Here is an 8,921-nt window from a genome sequence, read left to right on the forward strand (position 1 = left end):
AGTTCAAGTATTCTTTTATCCTGTTCACGGTGACTGTTATCCGTTTTGACCTGTCTTGACTTGATTCAATTTTATTTATATTATCGGGTTAGCATTTGCATTGACAGGTGATTCTTCTGCATAATATTTTACATTTTGTTCACATATTATATTTTTTTACCATTTCTAGCACCTAACTTAACAGCGCTTTTTGTTCTTCATTATTTCATAAATATACATTAACTGTCTCTTTACGATGTTGCTGAATCTGTAGAGAATGTAACCAAAACAGAAATAAACAATGAGAGTTGAAAAAAAAGAAAAGAAACGTTTTACATTACAATCTCAAACTGTTAAATGTCCAGGTAATATAGTAAAAAGTATGTGTGATTCAATGACAGGTAACCTAGAGCATTTGGATCACTGTGGTCCATCATTTTCTCAGGGGTGAAATTTCAAAATAACTCAATTCCCCTTGTGCAGGATTCTTCCTTCTTCCTTATTTTTACTGTTGCATTAATGTTTGTGTTGACCAGCTATGGATATTATTTTTATAGGGCATGAAATAATGACTCCAGTAGTAAAGGATGTGGGATTTGTTGTAACATGTCCACTAATTCAGGTAAGACCTGTAGCACTGACTGCTCAATATACTGGGATGGCATATTTTCATAATTGCTGTGTGTTTTTTTGCAACAAAATAATGGTGTGACATTACTGGTTAATTAAAGGCACATTGCACACTAAATACACACAATGTAAACAATAGCTGTAAAGATATATTAAAAGCAAAAATGTTGTTGGATATTACATAGTTGTATGTTTTAATTACTTTAGTTGTTTAAATATGTTGTAAACCTAGGTTTAAAAGTCTGTTCTCCTTATCTCATTTATATGTATACCCATTCCAGTTGCCAAGTTGTACCCCCAACTGTTGCTAAGTTGTACCCCCAACTGTGTTAAAACACATAGAGCTGGGAATTTCCCTCATTGGGATCCTAGTAATGCCAGTAACACACTAATTAGAGATTTTTAAAACTCCCTTATAAGTAATTTTGTCCCCTGTTGGTTGACAGTAACAAATGCAAATCAGCGATTTTGCACCTTTTTGATACCAGTGATAACACAGAGCAATATTTGAATCTGTAGTAACACAGATTAGTAACTTAAATTAAAAGTTATTTAACTAATTGAAGGCTAGATTACAAGTGGAGCACTATGCAGCACTTACACTTGTGCATAAACTTCGCTAGATGGAAGCTTTTTGCGTGCGTCGGGTAGCGCACGTATTACAAGTTGAAAGTAAAAAGTTTGCATGCAAGCAAAATCCATCACACGCTAACCAATTATCGCAACCACATTAACATATTCTCTCAATAAAAGTCAATGTAGAGCGCAGAAGAAAGAAACTTAACACTTGTTGCTCGTGCGCTAACCTGACAGGAGTAATAAATACTTCCCATTCCAATGTCCTTCACATACAGAAAATTGCAATTATTATTCTAAACACAGTATATATACACACACACAAAATAGAATATTGCCGCACATCCACTTCTATATTATCAAAACATTTTAAATATTGCAAAGATTCACCTAAGCTCATATTTTAAAATTGTGATCTTAGTCACACAATATGACCATATTTTGCTTAAGCCAGTCACCAACTTACAAGGTGTTCCAATGTTGACTGGTCCTAACATGCTTACCAACAGCTTTATACATTAAAGTATTGCAGATAAATTTTATGTAAAAGCTTCCATTTCCAGAACGCCGCTCCTTGCTCTAGTGAGCGGGTCTGGTTTTTCCACAGCGCATCGCGGCAACGCTGTCTAGTCATAGTGTGCCCGGTCGCGCCATTAAAATAAATGTAGCTCGCTCCCACTCTGGTCTAGTAGCAGGAGCGAGCTACATTCATTTTAATGGCGCGACCGGGCACACTGTGACTAGACAGTGTTGCCGCGATGCACTGTGGAAAAACCAGACCCGCTCAGTAGAGCAAGGAGCGGCGTTCTGGAAAAGAGAGCTTTTACATAAAATGTATCTGCAATACTTTAATGTATAATGCTGCCGGTAAGCTAATGTTATATAATTCTGCACTATGTGCAGAATTATATAACATTAGTTTGTAAGTTTACTGCCCCTTTAACATTATTAGAATAATAGACATATATTTTAATAATAAAAATTTAATTTTTTCTATGTGAAGAACATTGGAATGTAAAATATGCGTATTTTGCACTTTAGATCTAACACAGTGTAATTTTTTTTTTAATCATTTTTATCAGATAGTGTTTATATGAGTGTAACTACTCTTAAGTGTTTTTATGTTGTGTTTTATGCAACTTTTTTTCTTTCCCTACACTTTACGCAATCTCTCAAGTCCTGCTAATCCGATGAGCATAAATCACGATTGCGCTTGAGTTTTTTTACTTTTAACTCGTAATATGCACGCTATTTCCGTTGCCTGCCAAAAGCCGGCAAAATAAAAAAAGGCAAAATTTAGCAAGCCACTTGTAATCTAGCCCTTAGTAGCTAGTAAAACAACCTAATCAATGGGACATTAAACACTTTGAGATGGTAATATAAAATGATAAATTGTATCTATAACAAAAAGTCTGCAATATACTTTCATTATTTATTTTGTCCTCTTTTCCTGTAATTTCATTCTGAAATTGTGAGCATTTCACTTCCAGTTAGAAATAGAAGTGAAGAACACTGTTATATTCCACACAGCGATTGGCTGCACACTCTAGTGACCTATTTATAACTGTGCCCTAATTGGCCACAGCAGAGAAGGTAACCTATGTTACAACATGGTAGCTCCCATTGATTTATAGACACTAAGGGCGAGATTACACATGTGGCACAGGTTTCAGTGCAACTGCTGAAACCCGTGTCGCCCGTAAGTTCACCTCGCACATTGGGTGAATCACATATACGGCGCAGGCAGTTCATATACTGCCGTAAGTCGGATAAACTGGCGTTGTTCAGAAATGTGTGGAAATAGACAATTCTGGAGTCGCCAGTGATTTACGTCAGTTTATAACCTGCCGACGCCTAAGTAAAAAACAAAAAAAATGTTACATCGCCCGTAAAAGTCTAACCCGCCTCCCAAAAATAAACCGACACCTCAAAACCCCTATATCCGTAATCCCCCCACATCGCAAAAAAATAATAAAATGTATTAACCTATATATGTAATAAAAAAATAATAAAATGTATTAGCTGTCATCCCCCCACAACGCAATATACCTAATAAATGTATTAACCCCTAATCCGCCATCCCCCCACATCGCAAAGTATCTAATTACACTATTTACCCCCAATCTGCCATCCCCCCACATCGCAAACTACCTAATAAATGTATTAACCCCTAATCGGCCAACCCCCACACCGCAAAGAACTAATCTAATCACTAAGCCCCCAAACCTAACACCACCTAAGTTAACCCCAATTACAAAAATAAAAAAAGACTACCTTACTAATAAATTAATTAAAATTGACCAAAATAATAAAATCCTAACTTAAAATTAAAATAAATAATCATAACATTACATAAAAAAAACTAAGATTAAATTAAAAAAATCTAATATTAGCATGTCAGTGTATATAAAGTATTATGCGTGTACGTGAATACAGCAAGATTTACAACTCACAGTTATGACACCTCTTCTCCTGTCACCGGTAGCCTGATCGAATGTTCTGCCTTAAGCACTCAGACCCAGCACCTCTGAACACAATCCCGGTGCTCACTGCTCTCCAGCTCCGCCTCCACCTAGCCTCTGACACCCTGCAAACCGCCCAAGGAGTTCCAAAGTTGCGACAATACTCAAAAAAAAAAACAAAGGGGCAGGGGACAGAGCAAAATGTAAAAACTTAACGTTTAATAAAAGATAAAAGGATATCATTCCAGATACATCACTGTAAAAACGCCGGTGTAGCAGCAGTCTTACGCGTTTCAGCTATCGCCTTACTCATAGACCGTGCTAAACCTGGCACAATTGGCTTTTTAAAAAGAATTCTATATGATTACATCATTAACAACACCGGTAAGAAAAATGTAACCTTGTTAATCCCCCCTTATCTAACACTAAACTACCAATAGCCCTTAAAATTGCCATTTGTTGGACATTGCCCTAAAGCAAACAGCTCTTTCACCTAAATAAAGTACAAATTACCCACTAAAAGTAAAAAAACACCCCCCACCCAACCCCCCAAAATAAAAAACCTAACTCTAAAAAAACTAAGATACCCATTGCCCCTAAAGGGGCATTTGTATGGGCATTGCCCTTAAAAGGGCAATGAGCTCTTTTGATGCCTATTAAAATAGGTATCATCATTCCTGAAGTCCGGCGGTGAAGGTCTTCTTCCAGGCTGCTCCATCTTTATCCAGCGCAGGGACATCTTTTTTCTTCATCCAGAGCGGAGAGCTACTGAAAACCTATTGGCTGTTAAAATCAGCCAATATGATTTCAGTAGCTCTTATCCTATTGGCTGATTTGAAAATTTCAGCCATTAGGAATGCAAGATACCCTAAATATAAAACGGGTACCTTGCATTCAATCTTAAGTGTGCGGTGACGATCGAATGAAGAGGATCCTCCACGCTAGATGTCTCTGTGGCCGCTGTTCCTGCTCCGTCACCGCCTCTGCTCCGCGTCGCCTTCGCTCCAGATGAAGAAAGAAGATGTCCCTGCGCTGGATGAAGATGGAGCCGCCTTGAAGAAGATCTTCACCGCCTGACTTTAGGAATGGTGAGTACCTATTTTGGGGTTAGACATAGGTTTTTGTTTTTTGGGTGGGGTTTTTTTTAGATTAGGGATTTTTTATTTTAATGGGCAGCAAAATAACTGATTGCCCTTTTAAGGGCAATGCCAAACAAATGCCCCTTTAGGGGCAATGGGTAGCTTAGGTTTTTTTGAGTTAGGTTTTTTTTTTATTTTGGGGGGTTGGGTGGCTGGGGGGGGTTTACGTTTAAGGGGTAATTTGTGCTTTATTTAGGTAAAAGAGATGTTTGCTTTAGGGCAATGCTCTTACAAAAGGCCCTTTTAAGGGCTATTGGTAGTTTAGTGTTAGATTAGGGTTTTTTTTATTTTGGGGTGGCTTTTTTATTTTTATAGGGGTATTAGATTAGGTTTAATTTTTTTTATTTTGGATAATTTTGTTTATTTTTTTCTGTAATTTTAGATTTTTTTGTAATATTAGATTTATTTATTTTATTTAATCTTATTTTTTTTTTAATGTAATGTTAAGATTTTTTATTTTAATTGTAAGTGTGATGAGAGTGGGAAGTGATGTCACCAGATTGGAGGCGGGGCTTAGGTCCGTTTGTCTGTGTCGCAGTTAGTTAGTGAGATCAATGCTACCAGATGTATATTCCCATGCTCTACAATAAAATAGAGTTGTACCATCTTTGCTGTGTCCTGCATCTCATGACATGGTGTCAGAAGTTCGTAGAAATAGAGTTCAGAACAGCGCCTAGATCTGTTTACCTGCTGCACTATAAAGGACCCCCTAATAAGGTCCTGGGGAGTTAAACAGTACAAAGAATTATAGGAGCGCCAATAAAGGCTAGAGTAAACTACAGGTACCTTAATATAGATTACATAAAACAATATCACCAATTAGATGAATCCAATAAGTTTAAAAACAGTATCCCCAATTTAGATGAATCGAATAAGTTCAAAAATATAACAAAAGAAATGAGTAAAATATATCCTTTTAATAGTACACACTAATTTAAAATCACAGTAGATTAATACCACCTGATCAGATAACTTCACTGATCACGACTTTATTCTTAACGTGGGGGTCACTGATAGCATAAGAAAACTACTATTCTGGTTTGTTACAGCCAATTGAAGCGACTCTGTGTAAGCCTAAAAAGTGCATAAAAATAATATGTGATGGTGAATTGAAATATAAAAATAATATTAGTTCTTAGGTGGGTGTACAATATACACGCAAATATGTGAGAAAAAAGAGAAAAAACAAATATATTCACTTGTGAGAAAAATATGTACCAATAGATGTGTACCAAAAAATGTGTACAAAAAATATAAAAAAATATATATACCAAAGAATATATATAATACGATCTAATACCAGTATGATCTGTAAAAATCAAAAATAAAATGTGAATCACATATGTGTCAGAAAGACAAGGTGGATAACTAGAGCTGTCCTTAGCTGTTATATCTAAGAACCAGGTCTGGTTATGTCAGAAGCTGTTAGTTTCTTAAACAAATTTCTGAATGCTATAACTGTCAAAAGCTGTAAGTATCCTAAACAAATTCCTAAATGCTATAAATATCAAAATACAATATCTGCCAACATCTAGGAAAGACAAAAAAGAAGATAAAAAAAAGATAAAAAATGGGTAATAATAAAACGATGTTTTGACAATAATAAAACCCAATTTTGTGGGAGAACAACAAAAAATAAAAAATTAAAAAGCAAAGTCCATAGTCCAATAAATGACTAATCCAAATGACAGCCAAATGATGAAGATACTTCTTAGGTCCAAAGGTCTCCGGAAACCTGTGGAAAAAATAAAGTGCACTAAACAAAGGGCTTAAGGGGACTGAGCCTAACAGGTAATGGACTCACCCAATAAGCTGATCCTGGTGATATATGAGCCTCACAAATCTCTCCAATGTCGACGCGTTTCGGCCCTGTGATGGGGCCTTTTTCAAGACAATAGTGAGGCTCAATTGAAACTGACCTTAAATAATATTGATTTACAAAATTGGCGCCAAGATGCTAGAAAAAGTGCGCCAAAAATTCGCGCTCGCGAAACCGGAAGTGGCCGAGACCGGAAGTGACGTATTAGTCACATGGTTTGACCGGAAGTGGCTGCGGACGGAAGTGACATTGTGGTTCTTACCGGTATTACCGCCAGCTCCATCTTTGAAATGGGCATATGCAGGCAAATGTGGGCAATTTATCCCAATAATAGTATCTATTAGGGATATTATATTAAAAATATCTATTAGGGATATTATATTAAAAAATTCTTACTCTGTAGATTTTTATCAGAAAAATGTTATAAAAAATGTTATAAAAAATGTTATCAAATGATCTATAGGGAAAAAAACGCTCTGTTTTAAATGAAACATAGCAGTATTGGGATCTGAATTATGATTATTAAAAATAATATATAATATAATAACAGAGAAGAAGTAAGAGTGTCTCTAGTCCTACTAAAGTATGATAATTTTTAATATACAATTTTGATTTTAGGCTCATATACTACCAGGATTTACAAAAGTTGCATAGTTAAAATCACATAATCCATGCTTAAAATAATTATGACTGTACAAATATATTCGGATATAGTTTTAGTGGTAAAAGAGTGGGGGAACCATTATTGTTGGGACAGACGAATTTAGGGTAGAACAAAAAAAGTGTATCTAGTACATTTAGATTTCATAACTAAAAATTCTTATATACAGGGACATTTCGGGATTAGCTAATAGAAGGAATCCAAACAAGGTCTTGGAACACTTATAATTACTACAATTACTAACATCTTGGAAAGAACCCTAAAGGAACTAGCATATAAATTCGTGATGGATGTTGTCTCTAGGTAGTCAATAACGCTATTAATCACAATGTCTAGAGTTAACTGATAGGACACATCTAAGGGGGTCTTAGATCTGGAAACCAACAATACACAACTCATGACGGGGTGTTAGGGTGGAAATGGTGGTGGGAAGTACTAAATCTGAAACAAGTGCTACCTCTGGGGTAACAATGGGAGTGGTCAAAATAGATGTACTATTTCAAAGTTGGCATTTAACCCTCTAGGGTAGATGCAGTCCATTTTGAAAATCCATTCTGATTCTTTTTTGAGTAGTTTGGACTCAATGTTACCTCCTCTCCAATCTTTGGTCAATTTGTGAATCCCCATATATCTCAGACTCTTACTACTACCTCCATGTGCCTCAAAAAAGTGTTTGTATAGAGGTACATCAGTTTTTTTCCACTTTATTTGAAGTAGATGTTCACGGATCCTGTCCTTCAACTTGCGGGTGGTCTGACCTATGTATTGTAGACCACATCCACATTCAATCAGGTAGATAACGCATTGGTCCGTGCATCTAATAGTTTGTCTGATCTTAAATAATTCCTGAGAGATTTTTGACTTGCAGGTGTCTTTCTTCAATCCATGAGTGCAGGCCTTGCATCGATGACACGGGAAAAAACCTTGTAACCTCATCCCCATGACTCCCAAAGTGTTATTATTTCTTTTATTTTTGGGCACACTGGGAGCCAGGATGGACTTCAGATTCTCTGTTTTTCTGTAAATAAAACTGGGATATGTGGGGAGGTGTTCACCCAAGATGTCATCATCCCTCAAAAGGTGCCAGTGTCTTCTTATTATATCTTCAATCCTTTTCTTATCCTCACTATATGTAGTGATGAAGGGGATTTTCAGATTCCCACTCTCTTCCATCGATGTATTCTTTTTCGGTTTGTAAGTCAGAAGAGTGTCTCTTTTTATAGCACTGATTTCTTTGATGGTGTTATTGATAAGGCCTTCCTCGTAGCCCCTTTCCAAAAACCTATTCTTTAATGTCATCGATTGTTCCATCCACTTTTCTTCGCTTGAGCAGTTCTTTCTTATTCTCATTAGCTGTCCCTTCGGTATGTTGTCAATCCATTTTTTATGGTGGCAGCTGGTTTGGTGGATGTAGTTGTTAGAGTCCACTTCTTTGAAGTGGGTAGATGTTTCGATTTTCCCATTGATGACCTGGATGTTTAGGTCAAGGAAGGTTATGGAGTTCTTACTTGTGAAGTTTGTGAATTTGAGATTTAATTCATTTAGATTCATGACCTCTAGGGTGTGTTTCAGATCATTTTCATTCCCTCTCCATATAATTAGGAGGTCATCTATGTAACGTTTGTAGAGGACCAGATCCGCGCTAGCTGGGCAGG

At 36.4% G+C, this 8,921-nt stretch overlaps 1 pseudogene; it reads left to right on the top strand.

Annotated features, from left to right (window-relative positions):
* Positions 1-7,259, top strand: part of LOC128652375 (serine/threonine-protein kinase tousled-like 1) — a 42,111-nt pseudogene extending 34,852 nt beyond the window's left edge.
* The last annotated feature ends 1,662 nt before the right edge of the window (positions 7,260-8,921 follow it).

The sequence above is a fragment of the Bombina bombina genome, chromosome 3, assembly GCF_027579735.1.
Source record: "Bombina bombina isolate aBomBom1 chromosome 3, aBomBom1.pri, whole genome shotgun sequence".
NCBI classification, from domain to species: Eukaryota; Metazoa; Chordata; class Amphibia; order Anura; family Bombinatoridae; genus Bombina; species Bombina bombina.